Source organism: Panthera pardus, unplaced genomic scaffold (assembly GCF_024362965.1).
Source record: "Panthera pardus isolate Hobbes unplaced genomic scaffold, ASM2436296v1 HiC_scaffold_16, whole genome shotgun sequence".
Classification (NCBI taxonomy): Eukaryota; Metazoa; Chordata; class Mammalia; order Carnivora; family Felidae; genus Panthera; species Panthera pardus.
In genome coordinates, this window is record NW_026526721.1 from 114,432,801 (window position 1) to 114,457,207 (window position 24,407).

Sequence of the window (24,407 nt, forward strand, 5' to 3'; positions counted from 1 at the left end):
TTAAACCGTAACCAACAACGATAGTCCAAGGACTGTACCGAAAGTGTCATGCTCAGATGAGCAGTACTGAAGTGTAGAACAAGATCACTAACTGGCCATCGATGACATATCTTGTTTCTTGGTATCTAGGAGACCGAAAATCATTTGGTTTGCTTTATCTAGGCCACAGCTGTCTTGGGCCTGATTCCAATCATTTTGATCTGGTGAGGATTCTTGTTGGCAACATAAATGCAGTTGAAGAGGGGCTGTAATGACACGGTAGTGACAGCTGAAATGCATTTCCTCATTTTGATCTACGTGAATGTTCTCAGTAGTATTGCTGGAGACCATATGCTTATTCCTCTCACACGTCTAGGAGAAGATTTTTTTTAAAGGAACCAAAAGGTATTTTTTTTTCTTCATTTAAACTCTGGACAAAGAGCAGTTGTGAGCCAGTGTTGGTTAATCCATCATATTATAAAGTATGAAAATCAATAAATAGAAAACTTCAAATGCCCCTCTGTGTCTCCCCTTCCCCATCTCCAAGGATTTCATTCATCAGGAGAGGCAGCATCACAGCAGATTTGTTAGCCTAATGATGATGTATTTTCTTTTAACCAGTTTGTATGCAATAATTGATCAAAAGTCTTCATAAGAGGCTTCCCAGAGCAATTCATTAGTTCAGTAAAACAATGTGAGGAATAGTTGGAACATGCTTGCTTCATAATCATTTTGTTAGGGGGAAAAAAAACCCATAGCAGCTGTAGTTCAGTGTAGATGGCCATCAGAAACAGTTGATTTATCAAAATGAATTGATCTTGGCAGTTTCCATTCTGGGGCTTAGATAGAGCAACACAATTAGAGTTCAGTGCTGTTCACATAGCCAGAACAAAGTAATGTTGGCTCATTTTCCACTACTAACATTATGGGTTACACCATAGATTGAAAATTCAGAATTTATCCAGCTGTACAGATTAATCCACAGAGCTAAGTGATCAATAAATGGAGTAAAAGCATTCCATGCTCACCTTCCTTTGGAAAATGGCAGGTCAATATCTTCTTTTAAACCTGGACCTGCTGTCTTATCCCAAAGCACAGAGCATCAATAGTGATGTAACATACCCTGGCATACCAGGAAAACGATGGATTGAGACAGTTGAAGCTAAACTTGCAAAATGACTTCCCACAACATTCCCCCAGCCTCTGCCCTGGAAATGGATTATTGCTCTGACCCTCCATAAGATAGGGTTGCCCTTTGGGAAACCCTCAATTAATTAGTGCATATAATCCTGATTTTTAACCATAGATCATAGCCTTGTACAGTTGCATGCATCCATAACTTCTGTCCTTTTCCAATACACATACTCTCTCTTCTTAAGAACTATGGTTTGATTGATTTGGTTTAGCAGCTGCCTCCTTACAGCACTTGCCTCCCAGATACACAGATTATATTGATAACTGGCCATCTGTGCTCGACAGTCACCCACACCAGCTCCAAATCTTTTTGGCTTCTATTTATAAGCTGTCAGTGGGATGCTTGACCCTCAGGTACTGGGAAACAGTCAGAGATGCAAAGAGCTTTGGATTACACACAAGGGATGCAGAGCTGAATGATGCCATGAAAGTAGCCTATATGGTAGTATCACACCCCCCCCCCCCTTAAAATGCAGATGGATTCTGCAAATATGTTAAACTTATTTTCATATTACCTACCTTGTCTTGCCTAAGAGGAAGCAGATTTTCCAGGCCAATGCTCATTTGTTGTTGCCACCATGCTTTTAAGATCCAAATCAGGCTCTTGCCCACACTGCCAGGAAGAATGCTCAGCTGAATATATTATCTGCTTCCAACATTTCCTCATTCTGGAGACTTTGTGGTCTGCCTAACTGTGTTGCCTTGGGTGCCAAATCTGTTCTGTGGAGACCAATTGGGGAACTTAGCAGAGAGGCAGTGAACTTACTCACTAGGAAAGTCATAGTCACAGGGCTAAGGGAAAACAAACCAAATTCCCACATCCCACAGTGAGAAGTCTGTGGCTTGCTGCTGAAGGCAGGAGTAAAAAGTCTTAGCCATGCTAAGACTGCTTTGAGGTTGGTGTGACTGAAAGAAATTTCTTGAAGGTCCAAGTCTGCTGAGTAGTTCTAGGCCCTGCCTTGACATCCATTCTACTTCAGGTTAAGCAACATTAACTCCCAAGAGCTGCCAAGTTCTTATGATCAAATGTATTCATGAACCATATTGCACTGGAAATACTATCGGAGATAAACAGAGTAAAGTCTAGAGATTTGATTTGTATACTTTTACTCTGTTTTCTGTGAGAAATAGCCATTATTGCACCTTTCACTGTGCAAAGGGCAGACTGATTAAACAAATAATTGAGGACTAAGAACCTAGGCTTGGAGTCATAGCCTGCCTCCAGAGCTAATCTGGGATATCAGCCTCCTCTTTGTCCATGTTCTTAGGATATGGTACACAGGGATTGGTGATTACTGAGCAAGGATGAATTCCTCTCCTTAAAAGTCTTCAGATCATGTGATTTCAGGGTATTTTCAGCATTTTCACCAAATTCCCTGTAGTTAATTAGTAGCTCTTGTTGCTGATTCTCTCTACTCATGCCGTTCCCCAAATTGAAATGTCCTCATGGATCTTGTTTACCACATATATAAAGACATCAGTAATGTCCAACAGAGGAAGGCCAGAGGGAAATAGTGTGGCTTGGGGACAGAGCATTGAGTTGAGGGCAGGATGCAGTGGGTAGCTTCGCGATGTTACACAGGCACTTAACTTTTCTGAACACAGTGCGCTGCTCTGAAAAATGAGAGGCTTCTTTTGACGGTAAGGTCCTATTGTGACCCTTAGAAAAAGCAAACAATGCCTAAAGCTTCCAAGCACATATAACAAGACTGCATTAGTGTTTGTAAATATAAACTACACCTGTTAGTACCAACATGGTATAAATAGAAAATAAATAGTGTATCTTGCTTGGCACATATTTAAAAAGTCAGTTTACTTTTTTTTCAAACATTTTCTCATGATACTTCAATTTATAGTTTTGCTGTGCTTCAGGAATTTTGAGGATGTTATTTAAAATTAGCAAGGTTTGGACATAATTGGGCATTTGTAGTATGGTTGTCTTTAGCAGTTTATGAGAAGCCCTGTCCCCAGTGATATGCTTCTGATGTTGGATTCTCATCGTAGCCCAGGGCTTTTCCTCACCTCGTCTGTTTCCTTCTCCCCAGAGCCCTGTGTCAGAGGCAATGAATGCTTAAGTAGGCTCTGTCAGGAAAACTCTTGGTGACCTTGGAAACGCTATTTAACCTTTCCATGGATCAGCATCCAAGTTGCAAAGCAAAAATGACAGAAACTGCCTCTTTCACAAATCTATGAGTTATGACTAAGAAAAAGGATTGTAAAACACTCTGCAAAACTGAAGTGCGACAGTCACGTCTGGTAATGTGAATAATTTACCAGCTCATGCCTGGCAGCCATGACTGGACCATTATAGCAGGTTGCTTTGTGGAAGTTCAGGTCACTGCCTACTGGAAATGGCAAAAAAATGGATGACAAAAACTTTCACCAGTATTAGATGATTGTTAACAGGAAAATTGTGGATATTCTGAAGTTTATGTGAGGCATATCAGTGCTATAAGAAAGTGTTTCTTCTGTGGTTATGGTCAAACACTGTTAGTGTGGCTCTTTCACTTGCACTAATTTCACAAAAGTCTCTTTATAACAAAGTGTTTTTTTTTTTAAGAGAAGAAAACAGATTTTGCATATGACGTATGACAGCCACAATGAGGCTTTCTTATGTATGAAAGACATTGACAATCAGCCCCACGGGGTTTATATAATTTGAGAATATAGTTTTAAAAATCATATTACAGGCGGCAGTACTTAAGATTAATACAGAGGCCATTTACCTTTTTTATTACATGTTTTAGTAGCACTTAGCAGCTTGGTTTATGAAAGAAAAAAATTGAATATAATGTGTCAAAAGAAAAAGTCTTTGCTATAAAAATTAACATAAGAAGGTGACACTACACTTCTGTTTTAGGAGAGAAAGTTGTAGAAAGTTTTCTGCAGAGTGTAGCTTATCATCTGAGAGTTGATCTTCTGCGAGAGGCTACCTAGAGAGGAATTAAGAAAGAACTTCTCTGGAAGTGGCAATTGTGGGAAGGCCAAAAGGAGTGTGTGTATAACGGGGTGTGGGGAGACCACTGGGAGACCAGTGAGAGACCAGTTTACAGAGGTAACAGCACATGCAAAGGCCTCAGACAAGAGAGAGGTTGACATGTTTTGGGAGCTAGTCGAATAGTGTGGCTGGGGCATCATCCATAGGGTGGGGCATGGCAGAGTAGAGTTTAAGAGGTATACAGTTAAAAATTTAAAAAAATAGTTTGTAAAGTAAAAACTTAATTTACTTATTCATGCATCAAAAGTTATTGTGTCTACAATAATCTGCATAACTTGAGCCACAGAACTGGGCAGGTATGCAGTATGGATTGGTGAACTGGGGGAGAAAAGCCATGAAGCGTAGGAAGCTATTTTTGGAGAGAGGACAGAAAAAGGGGAAAGGGGGGGTGCAGCACACCAGGTTCATGCAGGAAAAACACTGGGGAGAAAGAGCAAGAGTGGAAACACTCACAAGGGACTGAACAAGAGGTCTGTTCCCGAAGACCATTGATGGGTAGAAAGGAGAGGGTTTCAATACCACTAAGATTCTATAAATGGTGGAGCACAGAGTAGAAATTTCAGAGCGCAATACCTGACGGTGCACTGTTGAGGAGCAAATCCCCAGGAGCAGGCAGTGAGGTCTGAGGGTCCGTGGGCCACACAGGGAGAAATGTTCCCCTGCTTGGAGTGCATTTGGTAGAGGCCATACGGCCTCACCACAGGCAAAGGTCCCAGCAGACCCCAGAGAGCAGCCACATTTGCTGGTATTGGGACGAAGGCACCAGAGTGCAGTGAAACCTGGTGCTGGCCGTGTGTTGTGATTTACCATAATCTCTGAACCTATGCTGCTGCAAGATCTCATGAACGTTTTCTGGGGCAAGCTGGCACCAGGCCATTGCTTAGTGAGACCCTTCCCCAGAGAGTTGGAGCAGGTCCAAGCCACAAAGTTCTCTGAGATGAGGGGTTTGGAAGCACAGCCCTATCTGAGATAGAATTCGGGAGGAAGGTTTCACCTGGCAGGCTGACAGCTTGGACACAGATAGAATAGAAGTGAGGAATGGATGGAGATAAAGAAGGTGTGCTTGGGGTGCTTGATTGCAGGTCAGTGAGAACGCAAAGTTCCTGTGCCAGGGAATAGGGTGCTGAGTGAAGGCATTTCCACCACTCCCGCACACGTACATGCACGCCACAGAGATCCACTCCAGTAAGCTAAGCAGTGCCACCTAGTGGAGAAGGGAGCCATTACACCAAACCCCGCCCAACTGTTACCTCCAAGCACATCTCCCTAGAAGACCAGCACAAGTCACTCCACCTCCTTAGTGTACGGAGTGTAGAGTGCTTTATAGTTTGGGTTCTAGGGGAAATGGGATATAACTTCATTTGGGTTTCATTCTATTTGCTCGTTCATCTATTTGTTTTTGTTTTTTTCCCCATGTTTTTGCTTCTGTGTTTAAATGTTGTTTTCCCCTTTTTCTTGGATACAGAAAGAGAAAAATTTGTTTTTATTTTCTTTAAAAATTTTTTAAAAATTCTTTTTACTATGTTTTTTATTTTTTGTAAATCTTTTTATTCTTTTTCACTTTCTTCATTTATTTTATTCTATTTTATTATATATGCTTTTTTTACTTTTTAAACTTTCTCTTACTTTTCTTTTCTTTCTCCCCCCCCCCCTTTTTTCTCTATTCTATCAAGCTTCTTTCAACAACCAGATGAAAACACACCTAGAATCTAGCTTCCTTTATTTGATTTTTGTGTTGTTTTTGATTTTTAATTTTATTAATTCCTTTTCTTCCTCTAAAATGACAAAATCAAGGAATTCACCCCAAAAGATAGAACAGGAAGAAATGACAGCCAGGGGCTTAATCAACACAGATATAAGCAAGATGTCTGAACTAGAATTAAGATTTAATTTTTAATTCTTAGCATTAAGAATTTTAGAAATAGAATTAGATGGGGTTAAAAAAAACACAATCCCTTTCTGTGGAGATAAAAGAAGTGAAATCTAGTCAAGATGAAATAAAAAATGCTATAGTCAAGATGCAATCTCGAATGGCTGCCATGGTGGCAAGAATGGACAAAGGAGAATAGCGAATCAGCGATATGGAAGACAAAATTATGGAGAATAATGAAGCAGGGAAAAAGAGGGAAACTAAGGCAAAAGAGCATGATACAAGAATTAGAAAACTCAGTGACTTATTAAAAAGGAATAACATCCGAATCATAAGAGTCCCAGAAGATGAAGAGAGAGAAAAAGGGGTAGAAAATTTATGAGAGCAAATTATAGTGGAAAACGTTCCTAATCTGGGGAAAGACACAGACATCAAAATCCAAGAATCACAGAGAACTCCCAGTAGATTCAGCAAACACCGATCATCAACAAGGCACATCATGGTCAAATTCACAAAATACACAGACAAGAAAAGAGTTATGAAAGCAACAAGGGGAAAAAAAGTCCTTATCCTATAAGGGACGGCAGATCAGGTTCACAGCAGATCTATCCACAGAAACTTGGCAGGCCAGAAAGGAGAGGCGCAGGATATATTCAACATGCTGAATCAGAAAAATATGCAGCCAAGAATTCTTTATCCAGCAAGGCTGTCATTCAAAATAGAAGGAGAGATAAAGAGTTTCTCAGGCAAACAAAAACTAAAGGAGTTTGTGACCACTAAACCAGTCTTGCAAGAAATTTTAGGGGGGACTCTCTGAGGGGAGAAAAGATGAAACAAAACAAAAGAAGGCCAAAAGCAACAAAGACTAGAAAGGACCAAAGAACACCATGAGAAACTCCAACACTACAGGCAACACAATGGCACTAAATTCATATCTTTCAGTAATCACTGTAAATGTCAATGGGCTAAACACTCCAATCAAAAGACATAGGGTATCAGAATGGATAAGGAAACAAAATCCATCTATATGCTGTTTACAAGAGACCCATTTTAGACCTAAAGACACCTTCAGATTGAAAGTAAGGGGATGGAGAACCATCTATCATGCTAATGGTCACCAAAAGAAAGCAGGAGTAGCCATATTTACATCAGATAATGTAGATTTTAAAATAAAGATGTAACAAGAGATGAAGGACATTTATCATAATTAAGGGGTCTATTCACCATGAAGATCTAACAGTTATAGACATTTATGCCCCCAAAGTGGAACACCCAAATATATAAATCAATCACAAACATAAACTCATTGATAATAATACCATAATAGTAGGGGACTTCAACACTCCACTTACAACAATGGACAGATCATCTAAGTAGAAAACCAACAAGGAACCAATGGCTTTGAACGAAACACTGGACCAGATGGACTTAACAGATGTATTCAGAACATTTCATCCTAAAGCAGCAGAATACATATTCTTCTAGAGTGCACATGGAGCATTCTCCAGAATAGATCACATACTGGGACACAAATTAGCCCTTAACAAGTATGAAAACATCAAGATCATACCATGCAATTTTCAGACCACAATGCTATGAAACTTGAAATCAACCACAAGAAAAAATTTGGAAAGACCATGAATAATTGGAGATTAAAGAACATCCTACTAAAGAATGAATGGGTTAACCAGAAATTAAAGAGGAAATGAAAAAGTACATGGAAGCCAATGAAAATGAAAACACAGCAGCCCCAAACTTCTGGGATGCAGCAAAGGCTGTCATAAGAGGGAAATATATAGCAATCCAGGCCTTCCTAAAGAAGGAAGAAGGTCTCCGATACACAACCTATAAAAAATCAATGATATTGAAATCAAAAAACAGTAGAACAGATCAATGAAACCAAGAGCTGGTTCTTTGAAAGAATTAACAAAATTGATAAACCCCTAGCCAGATTGATCAAAAATAAAAGGAAAGGACCCAAATAAATAAGATAAATAATGAAAGAGGAGAGATAACAACCAACACTGCAGAAATATAAACAATAATAAAAGAATATTATGAGCAATTATATGCCAATAAGTTGGGCAATTTGGAAGAAATGGACAGATTCTTAGAAACATATAAACTATCAAAACTGAAAGAGGAAGAAATAAAAAATTTGAACAGACCCATAACCAGTGAAGAAATTAAATAAGTAATAAAAAATCTCCCAAAAAACATGAGTCCAGGGCTGGATGGCTTCCCAGGGGAATTCTACCAAACTTTTAAAGAAGAATTAGCACCTATTCTTTTGAATCTGCTCCAAAAAACAGAAATGGAAGGAAAACTTCTAATCTCATTCTACAAGGCCAGCATTACCTTGATTCTAAAACCAGAGACCCCACTAAAAAGGGGAACTACAGACCAATTTCCCTGATGAACATGCATGCAAAAATTCTCAACAAAATACTAGCCAATTGGATCCAACAATACATTAAAAGAATTATTCACCACAAACAAGTGGGATTTATACCTGGGATGCAGGCTGGTTCAATATTCACAAATCAAACAATATGATACATCATATTAATAAAAGAAAGAATAAACACCACATGATCATCTCCATAGATGCTGAGAAAGCATTTGACAAAATACAGCATCCTTTGTTGATAAAAACCCTCAAGAAAGTAGGGATAGAAGGATCATACCTCAAGATCATAAAGGCCATATATGAAAGACCCACCCCTAATATCATCCTCAATGGGGAAAAACTGAGAGCTTTTTCCCTAAGGTCAGGAACACAAGGATGTCCACTCTCAACACTGTTATTCAACATAGTGTTGGAAGTCCTAGCCTCCTCAATCAGATAACACAAAGAAATAAAAGGCATCCAAATTGGCCAGGAGGAAGTCAAACTGTCACTCTTCACAGACGACATGATACTCTATGTGGAAAACCCAAAAGATTCCACAAAAAAACTTCTAGAACAGATCTGTGAATTCAGCAAAGTCACAGGATATAAAATCAATGTACCGAAATCGGTTGCATTTCTATATACCAATAATGAAGCAGCAGAAAGAGAAATTAAGGAATGTATCCCATTTACAATTGCACCCAAACCCGTCAAATACCTAGGAATAAACCTAACCAAGGAGGTGAAAAATCTATACACTGAAAACTATAGAAAGCTTATGAAAGAAATTTAAGAAGACACACAGAATAAGGAGAAAAACATTCCATGCTCATGGATTGGAAGAACAAATATTATTAAAATGTCGATACTACCCAAAGCAATCTATATATTCAATGTAATCCCTATCAAAATAACACCAGTATTCTTCACAGAGCTAGAACAAACAATTCTAAAATTTTTATGGAACCAGAAAAGACCCCAAATAGCCAAAGCAATCCTGAAAAAGAAACCAAAGCTTGAAGTATCACAATTCCTTACTTCAAGCTGTATTACAAAGCTGTAATCATCAAGACATTTGGTATAGCACAAAAACAGACACATAGATTAATGGAATAGAATAGAGAACCAAGGGACTCACAAACATATGGCCAGCTAATCTTTGACAAAGCAGGAAGGAATATCCCATGGAATAAAGTAAATGGTGCTGGGAAAGCTGGACAGCGACATGCAGAAGAATGAACCTGGACCACTTTCTTATACTATACACAAAAATAAACTCAAAATAGATGAAAGACCTAAACGTAAGACAGGAAGCCATCAAAATCCCAGAGGGGAGTGCAGACAAAAACCTCTTTGACCTCAGAAGCAGCAACTGCCTTACCAGAGACAAGGGAAACAAAAGCAAAAATGAACTATTGGGACCTCATCAAGATAAAAAGCTTCTGCACAGCGAAGGAAACAATCAGCAACACTAAAAGGCAATTGATGGAATGGGAGAAGATATTTGCAAATGACACATCAGATAAAGGGTTAGTATCCCAAATCTATAAAGAACTTAACAAACTCAACACCCAAAAAACAAATAATCCAGTGAAGGAATGGACAAAAGACATGAATAGAGACTTTTCTAAAGAAGACATCCAGATGGCTAACAGACACATGAAAAGAAGCTCAACATTGCTCATCATCAGGGAAATACAAATCAAAACCACAATGAGGTACTACCACACATATGTCAGAATGGTTAAAATGAACAACTTAAGCAACAACAGATGTTGGAGAGGATGCAGAGAAAGAAGAACCCTTTTGCACTGCTGGCGGGAATGCAAACTGGTGCAGCCACTCCGGAAAACAATATGGAGGTTCCTCAAAAAATTAAAAATAGACCCAGATATTGCACTACTAGGTATTTATCTAAAGGATACTGGCTGGTCCTTTAGCACTGGTGTGCTATTTCGAAGGGGCACATGCACCCTGATGTTTATAGCACCAGTATCAACAATAGCCAAAGTATGGAAAGAGCCCAAATGCCCATCTACTAATGAATGGGTAAAGAAGATGTGGTATATTTATATACAGTGGAATATTACTTGGCAATGAAAAATGAAATCTTGCCATTTGCAGCAATGTGGATGGAACTAGAATGTATTATGCTAAGTGAAATTCATCAGTCAGAGAAAGACAATATCATATGACTTCACTCATATGTGGAATTTAAGATACAAACAGATGAACATAAGGGAAGGGAAGCAAAAATAACATAAAAATAGGGAGGGGGACAAAACACAAGAGACTCTTAAATACAGAGAACAAATTGAGGGTTGTTGGAGGGGTTTTGGATGAGGGGATGGGCTAAATGGGCAAAGAGCATTAAGGAGGACACTTGTTGGGATGAGCAATGGGTGTTCTATATAAGGGATGAATCGCTGGATTGTTTGTTCTCGCTCTGTAAAGAATGCTGGTGTCATTTTGATAACATTTCAATTTTTAACTTTTTAAAAAATCTTTTTTTAAATGTTAATTTATTTTTGAGAGAGAGAGAGATAGACAGACAGAGTGGAAGTCGGGGAGAGGCAGAGAGAGAGAGAGGGAGACACAGAATCTGAAGCAGGTTCCATGCTGTGAGCTGTCAACACAGAACCCGATGCAGGGCTTGAACTCATGAACCATGAGATCATGGCCTGAGCCAAAGTTGGATGCTTAACCAACTAAGCCATCCAGGCACTCCAACATTTCAATTTTTTAAATAAAAAATAACTTCAAAACTAGGGAAAACTTTTAAGAATAGGATAAGGAACTTTTTTTTCCTGACACATTTACGAGTAAGTGATACCGTATTACATGATTATTTCAATGTGTAATTCTTATAGACAAGAAAATTCTCCTCCATAATCACAAGCAACCCAACCATCAAAATCAGGAAATTAACATAGATGCATTACTACCATCTAATCAGACTCCATTCCAGTTTTGCCAGTTGTCTCAATAATGCCCTTCTAAAAAAAAGTTTATTTATTTATTTTTGAGAGAGAGAGGGAGAGAGAGCAAATGCGAGCAGGGAGGGCCAAGGAGGGAAGGAGACAGAGAATCCCAAGCAGGCTTCATGCTGTCAGCACAGAGTCCGATGCGGGCCTCAAACCCACACTCCGTGAGATCATGACCTGAGCTGAAATCAAGAGTCAGGATCTCAACCAACTGACCCACCCAGGTGCCCTGATAATTGCTCTTTATAGTAAAAGGGTTGAATGTGCAGTCATGTACTGTGTACAGTTTTCAGATCCCTTTAGCCTTCTTGAGGTGGAACAGTTCCTCAGTCTTGCTGGACTTTCATGTTGAAACTTTTGAAGCTTCTAGTCCAGTTATTTTGTGTAATGTCTTTCAGTTTTGTGTCTATGATGTTTCATCATGGTCAGGCTTATATGTATTTTGATAGGAGTATCACAGAAGTAATACCATATTCTTCTCATTGCATCTTATCGGGTAGCAAGTGGTTTTGATTTGTCCTGTTATTAGTGAATCATGATCATGATTAAGGTGGTATCTATCAGGATTTTCCACTGTTAAGGTACTGTTTATCTCTTTGTAATTAATAGGGATTTTGTGGAGAAATACTTTGAAACTATATACGTACCCCATTCTTCATTAAACTTACACCCAGTAGCTTTAGCCATTGATGTTTCTTGGCTGAATTAATTATTACTCTGATGGTTATGAAATTGTAGCTTGCTGATTTGTTTATTCTATCTCCATTTATTCATTGGATGTCTACTGTAAGGAAAAGCTTTATTTTTTTCCACATTTAGATATTCAATTATTTATAGCAGTATAGACTCATGAATTCTTATTTTATTCTGTGGATTATAATCCACTGCAATAATTCTTTATTTTGATGTCAAAATTGTCCAAAATTTGGCTAGGAATTTCTTTACACTGATGTCTCTGTCTTTGTTATTTCCCCATGATTCTTTGAGCCTTTTCTTACTTTCTGTCCTAAAGATGTTCCAGACTCACCTTATACTGTTTTTTGCCATTGTCCTTGAAGCAGCCATTTTTCCAAGGAACCTGGCTCCTTTCAGTGGAGAGTGGTTATTTAGAAACTAAGATCTGAGTGTTAGGTATAATCATTGCCACTATTCCCAAGTTCTATCACATTCTCTCTCTCTGTCTCTCTGTCTTCATTCTCTGTCTTTCCATGTACATAAATCAACATATGTATACATACTTCTGTATTTATTTCCCAAATTGTCTATATTGACACCAAAGAGTTTCACTGATACCTTCATTTTCAATACATTTTATTTTATTCTCTTTCCGCATTTGCCACTACATTCTCCAACAGTGAGGAAACTGACTCCCATTATCCTCAATATATTTATTTATTGCACCAGTCTTACCTGTATGTAGCCCATTTCTCATTGTAACTGTGCCCTCCACTCAGTGACCTTTCACAGACACCCATTTGCTCAGCTGCACTGACTTTTGAACTGAAACATTAGCACTTAAAAAAAATTACATTCATCATATATTTTTATTCCTAGAATCTCTTTTTAAAAAATCTCTTAAAAAATCTGTGTGTGTGTGCATTTAGTTTATTTAAAGAAGGGATTCTTAGGAATGGGTGTGGGGGCACTGGGGAGACCAACAGGCAGAATGGGCAAGCCAATCAGAATGAATCATCTGTTTTTGACAGTTTCTATTGTTTTCTCTATTTCTTTGATCATTTGAAACTTACTTTCATATTGATTTGCAAGTTTATTATGGACTATTATCATCTGTTCTTTGGGTTCAGATTATCCCATTAGTTGCATCTACCCATTCTGCTTCAGCGTAGCTCATGTCTGTTTAGGGCTTATCATTTTTACTGTCAGCAGTTCTTTAATACATTTTGTTCACACAGAAGTCCTAGTGTCCTGGGTTGTGGACTTGTTCCTGTGGAGTCATTACTATGGAATGATTTTGTTTGTCTCTTCCAAGAATTTATGAGTTTTACAGGTTGGGACAAAGTATTCTAGTTATTTCTCATATTGGGATTTCCATACCCAGAGAATATGACCCTCATACCCATGAGTGACACAGCTTTGGTGTTCTGCTTTCCTGCCAGGGGTTCCTTTTCACCCTTATTCTACATGCATGACAAACTTCCTTATAGCTCTCTGAGGCTGGCAGGCAGAACTTGTAGAATAGAAAGCACAGCTGGGGTGGCTGGGTGGCACGGTGGTTAAGCATCCTACTCTTGATTTCAGCTCAGGTCATGATCTCATCATGGTTGGTGAGATCGAGCTCTGCACTGATAGCATGGAGCCAGCTTGAGATTCTCTCTCTCCCTCTCTCTCTCCCCCGCCCCTGATCATTCTCTCTCTCTCTCTCAAAATAAATAAATAAACACTAAAAAAAAAAAAAAAAGAAAGAAAGCACAGCCTTTTATGGCTCCTGGTTTTATGCAAAGCTTAGTTCTGACTCTTGTGGGTTTGACTTCTCCTCTCCTATCTCCTAACATGTTAAATTCCAGCTTCCAGCCCCTATAGCCTATATCTGATTCTGATACCCCTGGTGAGTGGTTTCATCTCCTCTTTATCCTTAGTAGTTTTAGTTTTCTCTTTGGTTCTGGCACCTAGGAATTTTCCTATCTTGTATACTTGACTATGTATTAAAATAGCTTTATATTTTGATTTTTTGTTATGTATTAGTACACATTTTAATGTTTTGAGTAGGGAAGTCTGTATTGTTTTCAGTAATGAAATATTATAAATGGCTGTAAAATGTTTAACAGTAGTGGACTACTGAAATAAAGTATAATGTAGTTGTAAGATGAACTAATACATAACTATTAAAAATAATGTAGTTGAAATACAATAAAGTAGATAGGAAATGCTTATAATATTAGGTTAGGAAGCATGATATAAAATTATAGGATGTTAATTATGTAAAACAATAAAAGTGTGTAAGACAAATATCAATAAGAACATACTAGAATGTTAGTATGGTTTTTGGGATTTTTATTGAATTAACTTTATTTTATGTAGAGATAACAGAAAAGTAACTTTGACAAACATTCCTAAAAATTACATAGAATTCCTTAATAATAATAATAATAATAATAACAACAACGACGACGACGACAACAATACTGGTGGTACTTTATGACTCTAATATTAGCTAATTATCTGGATATTGGTTAAAATAAAATACTCTGATGTTGAGGACTAGGGAAAACTAAGCAATTAAAATTGTGATTTCGGAACTAACTGATTTTATTCTTTCAGTTTTGATATTACTTTAAAAATAAAGAAATGCAAAGAGTATTCAAGGACTGTGAAGACTGTCTTGACTGGCTATACCTTAAAAGTAAAAATAGTTTTTAGGAGGCTTAATTGAATCATTTTCCCTATACATCTGGGATTGAATAAAAAGTTTTGAAAATGAGGAAAGTACTTTGATTTCCAACCATTGTAAACATTCTCAAAGGTATTTTGCTGTTTGAATTAGAATTGAATATTAATAAGAAATAACCTTCATATGATTATCTAAATTAAGCGTAAATAAAATTCTGTAACTTAGCCAATCTTTTGTTTTCCTTAGTGCCCCAAGGACTAAAATTTAAATTTTATACTCACTAAAATAATAAATACTACTAATTATCAGTTCATAGAATAGTATATATATTTGTATTCAAGCAGATTTTTATAGTTACCAATAAAAAAATAATGCATTTTAAAATCTGGCTGTGTATATAATTAAAAGCTGGTTAACTGTGTCCGGTTAGTGGTTTCATCTTAGGGTACATTGAAATATATGCAGTTTTGAGTTGTGTAGTTGCAAGAAAAAGGTCCAAACTGAGCCAAACCAAAATATGCATCGGCATGTATCCCAGATGCAGACTTTATAATAAAGTTGTTGTTTCAGGCACTTTACCATCGTTAGACCATTTGATGTACTTTTATGCCTGTTTAACTCTTCACCCCATTATTTTGTCTGGAAATGCTCACAACTATAAGTTATATTTCTAATCGTTGTGTTCTTTTGAATTGGCTACATCTCTATCATTACTTGCAACTGGTTTTCCAATGACTTTTTCTGCCTTCTATTTCAAATCAGTCTTCTCATCAATGTTTCTTCCATCTTCACTGTTGTTGTTTTGATGCTTTCCCATCCTTTCTCATTCCTAGAAAATTATAGAATTTTTACACATTGGGGAAACCAGCAAGGTTGCTTGGTCCAGTAGCCTTGAGGCTGAGAGGCCACTATCTCAGATCACCTGTGCCCTGCTGGCACACCTGTACCCTTGGAAGTGGCATGCCAATTGGGCAGCCTTGCATTATTCTATCTTGTCTCTGTTTCATTAGGATTTCATCTATAGGGTCTGAAATTCTCATATACTTCAGCCCTTTTCGCATTTATTAAAACTTTTGAATGAGTGAACCAACACTTAAAATGTATAAAATTATTTGATTAAGTACTGAAATCCTCAAATGCGTATAGCTCTTAAGAATGGTCCCAGCCTGCATGTCACTAGTCCTCATCCATGTTTATAAGCAAATAAGTGTGGCTTTTCTGGAATCTCTGGGTGCTTGTGGGTGAATTGTCTTGAGTAGTTAGGGGGGAAATATTGTCAACTGAATCTTGAGATCTTGAGGAAATTTATATACAATTTTATAAATATGCACACAGGTGCTGATTTTATACAATTATATTCTACTGTCCTCTCCTTCCATTCCTTTCTCTCCTTTTCCTTTCCTCTTTCTCTTCTTATTTAAAAAAAATTTTTTTTAACATGTATTCATTTTTGAGAGTCAAAGAGAGACAGCATGAGTTAGAGGGGTGAGGAGTGCAGAGAGAGTGAGACGCAGAATCGGAAGCAGGTTCCAGGGTCTGAGCTGTTAGCACAGTGACCAATGTGGGGCTTGAACTCACTGACCTAGAGATTATGACCTGAGCTGAAGTTAGATGCTTAACCGACTGACCCACCCAGGTGCCCCATCCTCTTTCTTTTCTTAAATCTAGTCCTTTGAGCAATTTAAGGTTATTAGGAATTTATCCCTTATTTTTTGAATTTTGTCTTACATATAGGAGTTAATTTACTTATTTTAAGGAAAGAACTGTGTTCAGGAACAATTCCCTGGAGAAAATAGTCTCAAAACCATATTATTTGAAAAAGGGATAGTACTCTTTAATCTTGAATTGTTGTGAAATAAGGAAAAAAGACTCTTTTAAGGGGAGGCAGGAAGAAGTTAAACGTTTACCAAGCAACTCATTTTATGCTAGGCACTACCTTAGCCTTTCATATATATAATATTGAACCATATATGTTATATATAGGCTCTTCTCTTCACATTATTATATAAGATATATTGTTATATGCAAATAACACTTTCTATTTTCCTTTGCTGCCAAAATGGAGCCGATAAACAAGTACAATTATGATCTTTTCTTTAGTCTCCCGATGATCTCTTACCTTCCTCTATGTGGTTCTTATTTATCTCTTTATCTTTAGTGTTCTAGTTCATCTGTCTTTTTTGTATGTTCTTTCTTTCAAATCCTTTTTCTGAATAAACAAGCATGTATCAATAAAATAAGGATTGGGGTAGATGATTGTGAAGGTACCTTTCGACCACGAGTATTCTGTTCCTTTTTAGTGAGAGTAAAAAAAGTTACCAGATATTCAAAATTCTCCTCTTCATCTTTCAAATTGAGGGTGATTTCTCCAGTTCCTTATATCTGAATCAAAATTCCTACCAAATTTCTGTTCCTGTGAGATAATTTCACTTCAACCTAGAGAGCATCTAATTTAAGATTTTGGCATATAATGAGCATTTCACAAATTCCAAGATCTGTGGGCGCATTTTCTTCTGAAGGAAAAATATAGTAATTTTTAAGAAATAATGCTAGATACAATTTGGTAAAGGAAAAAAAAGTCTTAGAGAAGATCTTTGTTCCTTGCAATGTTTTTGTTCCATCTTAAAAAAAACCTGTGCATACCCTGGCTGTGAAATAAGATCTTGGGAAATCAATTATTTCTTTTTGGATAAAAGCAATAAATTATAAATAGTGGAGGGAACAATAGACTGAGTGAGGCACAGGGAATAATCTGAGGTGTTTGGAAGAACATGGACTTTGGAGATAGAAATATATGGGTTCAAATCCCAAATTCCCAGTTTACTGGCTACCTGGCTTCATGTAATTTCCATAACTATTGACTCTGATTTTCTTATCTATGAAAAGAAGAAAATAATACTCACTTGGGTGGGTTGTTCTGAGACATCAAGTACCTACTTCTGTGCCTGGCATCTGGTAGGTGCCCTGTAAATAGTACCTGTTATTATTAATAATCAACAAAGCCCTGGTTTAAGTTCTGGTCTTGGTGCTATGTGATCTTGGGCAAATCATTTTGTTTCCCTAATGAAGTTTATAATTCTTGGCCATATCTCCCAGGGAGAATGTTGTATGATGAATGTTGAGAATCATGGCTCTGTCTGGTACATCCATCTTTAGTTATGGTCAAGAACACCTTGGATGAAACTTGAAGCTTGGCTGTCTGGATTTGAATTTGAACCTCAATGCTCACCAGTCATTTGACCTTGGGCAAAACTGTTGGTTAACTTGTTGGGTCTCACTCACTGTTCACATTTGTGTTATGAGGATGACAGTAGCACCTATTCCACAGATTGTTGTAGGAAATATATAAGTTAATGTATGAAAACAGCTGGCATATTATAAATACTTAGTGAATATTAGGTATTAGTGATATTTGGGTCATTTTCAGAATAATACTAATGCTGATATTGAAATGAATCACAAAGAAGTATGGTTTAGAGGAGGGGGGCATGAGCTTTGGCATGAGACACAGTACAGTTCAAGTTTTTACTGTTTTCCAACCTTTCAGAGTTTCAGTCTTTTAAATGTAAATACTATTATTCACCTCTTATGGCAGTTGTGAAGGTTAAGTAACCTCTTGACTTCTTATTATTAGTGGCGAGAAACTTAGTAGGGGGTAATTCCATTTTCCTGGTACTGGAAGAGTGCAATGGGGATAGTAAATCAACTAGGAACTCATGGTGACGGGGGCTGTTTATAACCCAGGATTGATCTTTAAGCTCCATAAGACCACCCAGGGCTGGACATTTTATTCTTCCATTTTCTCAAGTTGAGGAACCAGGAAGATGCTCTCTTTTGAATCTCCCCTCTGGCACTCTTGCTTGAAACAGACAGCTATCATTGATATTACTAACATTTACTGAGGGCCTGATACCTACCAAGTTCTTTGCTACACATTACTTCGCTCTACCTTTCCGATAACTCTGAGGTTGAGCCAGTATTTCTGTTTGACAGATGATTAAATTGAGGCTCAGAGAGATGAAGTGACTTGCTTTAAGAGTACATGACTCATGGCAATTGAACAAAGACTTAAACGACCCATTCCACTGCACCCAGAGTCCTCCCTATGAACCAAACATGAACCTCTCACTGTACCTGTGGGAAGACTGTGTCCATCAGTTGAGCCTGCCAAGATAGAAAAATGGAACTCTTGCAATCCACTCTAGCTTGAAGTACACAAAATTGCCCTTTAAGCTTGGAATCTAGACAGCAGGTTTGCAGAGGCTGACCCTTGATCTGGTAACATTTTTTACCTTGACCTATTTCAATCTGTTCCCATCTGGTTCTGGAATAGAACTAATGGCAAGAGTAATCTCCATGGGGGCTGCATGCCTCTGTGGTATCCAAACCAATGGCTGATGAGATAGTGGAAACAGAGGTTACAAATTCTTGATTTATACAGTCAGATGTCTTCCCTTTAGGATAATTCTGTTAAGTTTTACCATAGTATACTGTTGATACTGTTTCTGAAGCAAAACTTGCATTTTGTGCATGTGTATTGGGTAACTGATTCTTTATCTGCTCAATTTGCATACTGGCATTTTTATGTGTAATAGACATGACTGTAATACTCAAGAATACTCACGCAATTTCATAATATGGGATTATGATAATAACACAAATGGTAGACCTTTTTGGCTATGCACAGAGTTTTGCAAATAGTGACTTAGGAAAAAGTGTGATTTTCAATGACTTATTATTGGTTGAGACATCTTCCACAGAAATATTAGAGTAGAATAATTGGTGATTTATCTTAGGTTTTCTGATCTACAGATTGCTGAATGCATATTTGTGATATTATTTTTTTTAAATACAGTTTTATTTATTTTGAGAAAGAGAGAGAGAGAATGAGAATGGGGAAGGGGCAGAGAAAGAGAAAGGGAGAGAGAGAATCCCAAGCAGGCTCCATGCTGTCTGCATGGAGCCCAACATGGGGCTCAGGGCTCAATCCCACAAACTGCGAGATCATGACCTAAGCCGAAACCAAGAGTCAGATGTTTAACTGACTGAGCCACCCAGGTGCCCCTGTGATATTATTTCTTAATAAGACTATAGGTATATTCATGTGTACTAAGACAGGCATAATGAGGAATGCATTTATGATACAGGTTTACCTTATGTCCCATTACTGGATTCCTTGAAGTATACTCTAAATTCATGTGTTCATAGTTTATGTCATTATTTTGTGAATAATGTAATTACTGCATTTCCTTGTTCTTATAAGGATTCATTTACTAAATATAATGATTTAAAATATACCACAAACAAACAGCTGGTTTGGCATTTTTAAATTTCAAAAATTAGGTGTCCTGGATTCCTGAATCCTGGATCCACATCCTAGTTTCCAGAACCTATATTCTTATATGAGAAATATATTACCTTACATAGCAGGGGACTTAGGATAGCAGATAGAATTAAGGTTGTTTATAAGCTGATGCTGACATGGAGATACAGGATTATCTGGGTGGGCACCATGTAAACATATAGGCCCTGAAGAGTGGAAGAGAAAGACAGAAGAGGTCAGAGTGATGCAGTGTGAGAAAGACTCCACCTGTCTGCTAGCTTTGAATACAGAGGAGGGGGCTACAAGCCAAGGAATGCAAACACCCTCTAGAAGCTGGAAAAGGCCAGGAAACAGATCCTTCACAGCTCTCATAGAAGAATGCAGACTTGCTGACTCCTAGATTTTAATTTTAGCCCAGTGAGACCTGTGTCAGACTTCTGACCTACAGAGCTGTAACATAATAAATGTGTGTGGTTAGAGCACCAAGTTCATCGTAATTTATTACAGCAGCAGCAGAAAACCAATACAGCATTTAGTATAATTATTGACAGGTGAGGGCTTGTTTTATTTATTTTTCTTCTGTTGGTTCTATGTTTTTTATTTCTGCTTTCCTTGACTTCTGTGGACTATTTGCACAGTTTTTAAGAGTTGTATCTTATTTATGTGTAGTGTTTTTGAGTGTATCATATTGTTTAGTTTTTTTTTAATGGTTGCTGTAGGTACTATATTATATGTACATAAGTGCTCACAGTCTACCCCTAATGTCCTTTTACCTTCCTCCATTTATAATTGGCTTAATATTTCCTCTATATACATTTAGGGCCACATCAGACAGTTTTATACTTTTTCCTTCAACAGTCAAACATAATTCAGAAACCTTAATAGAAGGAGAAACTATATTGTATTTACTTACTGTTTTTTTTTTCTTTTTTTTTTTCTTACTGTGTTTTCTTACTATGTTTTTTTCTTCTTTTATGAGATTCCAAGTTTGTTCCTTTTACCATTTCCTTTCTGTTCAGAGAACCTCCTGGAGCCATTCTTTTAGGATAGGTTTGCTGGTGTCTGTAAGTTTATCACTCTTGCCAAAATATGGAAAGTGTTAAGCCATTTTGTCTTTGAGTACGTTTTCAGCTCTGCCCTCTCTCTTTCTGGAGCTCTGGTGACACGAATGTGAAATTTTTTAAATAGTCTCCCAGGCCCCTGAGGCTCGGTTTGTTTGTTTGTTTGTTTGTTTGTTTATTACCATCTGTTTTCTCACTTTTTCATATTGGGCAAGTTCTATTGTTCTTTCATTTCTCTGATGCATTCTTATGCCCCCTTCATTTTGTTGTTGAGATTATTCGCTGAGACTTTTATTTTGGTTATTTTCTGCTTCTAAAATTTCCATTTGGTTCTCCTTTATATCTTCTATTCATTTGCTGAGACTTTGTTCCTTTGCTGATGCTTCTAATTTTTTTGTTTTGTTTTGTTTTAGGAGTGTTCATAATTACTCAATGAAACGTTTCTATACAAACTGCTTTAAAATCATTGCCAGATAATTCTAACATCTTTGTCATCTCAGTGATTTTCTTTTTCATTCAATTTCAAATTTCCTGGTTCTTGGTGTGATGAGTGATTTTATATTGGAACCTGGACATTTTGAACATTATATTGTGACACTGTGGATCTTACTTAAGCCTTCTGATTTACCTGGCTTTCTCTGACACTACTCTGTCAGGGGAGGGGACAGTGCTACCTCATTGCTGCCAGAGGGAGTTAGAAGTTCAGGTTTCCCACTTAACCTCTTCTGGCACCTCAGGGGAGGGGTTGTTCTAACCTTACTGCAGGGAGGGATGGGAGTTCTGGCATACCATGTGGTCTCTACTGAGACCACAGTGTAGGTATAGTGAAATTCCTTACTTTCTGCCAGGCCTTCTGATGCTACCCCATTGGGGAGGAAGTGAGGGGGTGCCTTGTTACTATTGGAAGAAGGTAGAATTCCAAGCCTTCCAGCGGTCTTTACTGACCTTATGGGAGGAACTTATTTCTGGCCAGAGGAGATGAAAGTCCCAGCTCACTACTTGATTCTCACTGACTCCACCCTGGCAGGGCTGTTGGGGCACCTCATTACAGCCTTATGAAGCTGGAAGTCTGGTGCTCTGTATTGTCCTTTGCCTGGTGTGTATGGGAGTGAGGTCATAGTTTTTTCTGTGGTATTTATCTGGAGTAGAGCAGTTATTATCTAAAAGTGTTATTTCTAGGCTGCCCTTTTCCTAGTCCTTTGATTAGGGAGAGCGAGCTTTCATTGGGGCTTATTTTGTTTGTGTCCATGGATGTTTCTGGGTTGTCCTATTATTCAACTTCAGAAAGAGAACCCAGGGACTCACCATCCTGTCTTTCTAGGGTCCTGAAGTCCTTGTGCAGTCTGCTGCCTCTCTCCATCTTTCAGTCTTCTTGTTTTTATCTTATATATAATGTCCATGGTTTTAGTTGCACTTAGTGGGAGTAATAGGGAAAAGCACCCCTATTCCATCTTCCCTGAAGTGAATGTCCTCAGGGGCTATATTTTTATTATTCCTTTGGTATCTCCAACTGTTCCAAATGCATATATAGAGTGCCAGACACTTTTAGGAAAAAAAAATATATTTAGGAAATAATTTTTAAGAAACAATATTTGATCTCTTGTGAAGCACTTATCTATGTTCATTCATCGATTTGACAGATATTTTTCTAGGTATAGAGGCCACCACAGCAGCTTCCTAACTGGTCTCTCTGTGTCTACCCGTGCCCTCCCTAACATTTATTCTCCACATAGTTGCCAGAGTGAGCTTTTACAAAAGTAAAGCAGATCATGAACTCTTCTCCTTAAACTGCTCATGATTTCCCACCATAATCAGAATGAATTGAGAGTGTTTATTATGATTAATTCAAGTAAGAGAAAAATTCCACAGTGAGGACCCCTGGAGTTCTGACCTTGGCTCTGCCACCCAGATAAGGGTGTGACCTTGAGAAAGCATTTGATCCCTTTAGGGCTCCTTTCTCGGACTTAAAAATCAGGGAGTTTGGTGACCCATCCCAAACTTCCCACTATCCTTTAATATTCTGTGAAGGTAACAGACATGAACACTTATGTACTTATGTATATAGGATTTTTCATATTTGTGTAGATGTATATCTCTTCTTGTTTCAGAAGGAGTCCAGGAAGATTGTACTCTGATGTCACTAAGAATATAACCCTTAAATAACCTACATAACCATTGTAAACTTTGCGCATCTTCCCCACTTTGATTTGCCATTCTTTCTGCCTGGAAGGCTCCTCTCCCAGATATTACTGTGACTGACTTCTCATTACCTTTGTTCAAGGTCACCACCACAGTGAGGTCTTCCCTGATACTACCCTATTTGCAGCAGAATCCCTGTCCTACCTCTAACCCTGGCAGTCACTATCTTTTTGTCTCCTTTATTTTTCTCATAGTACTTACCACCTATATGTTCTATGTATTTTACTATTTACCTATATTCTACTTATTTTACTTACCTATCCCATTAGTTATCTTCTTACTTCTAAAATGTAATTTCTTTTTTTTAAAAAATTTTTTTTTAACGTTTTATTTATTTTTGAGACAGAGAGAGACAGAACATGAACAGGGGAGGGGCAGAGAGAGAGGGAGACACAGAATCGGAAGCAGGCTCCAGGCTCTGAGCCATCAGCCCAGAGCCCGACGCGGGGCTCGAACTCACGGACCGTGAGATCGTGACCTGAGCTGAAGTCGGACGCTTAACCGACTGAGCCACCTAGGCGCCCCTCTAAAATGTAATTTCTATGATGACAAAGGTTGTTTATTATTTTTTAATGTTTCTTAAGTTCTGTATATCCAACAATTTTAGGAGTGCTAGGTGCTCAAAAATATTTGTTGAATGAATATTAAATTCATGTCTGGTTGTGCAGTTTAACTCTACTTTGTCATTAACAGTGACAGAGAGAAAGAGTTGACACTCTCAGATTTTTCTTTTTGTCAGCCTTCAGCTTTGCTTTCATAGAGCAGTTGCCCAGTACGCTGAACCAGGCTTCCAAAGGTACATTTCATTTAAGTGCAATATCAAATTATTGCAAGGAATCAGATTTCAGCACCACTTGGAACATGTGAGAACAATATTTAGGCCAACAAAATGCACAACATACTAATTGTCTACTGAACCTATCAAGATTGTGTATGTTGGAGTGTGGTCTCACACAAACAAAGGCATTGATTGACACGGTGCGTAGTATTGTGATCAAGACTGACTCAGCTATGTGGATATTTCAGCTTGTGATTACTTTGCTAAGTGCAGATGCTGA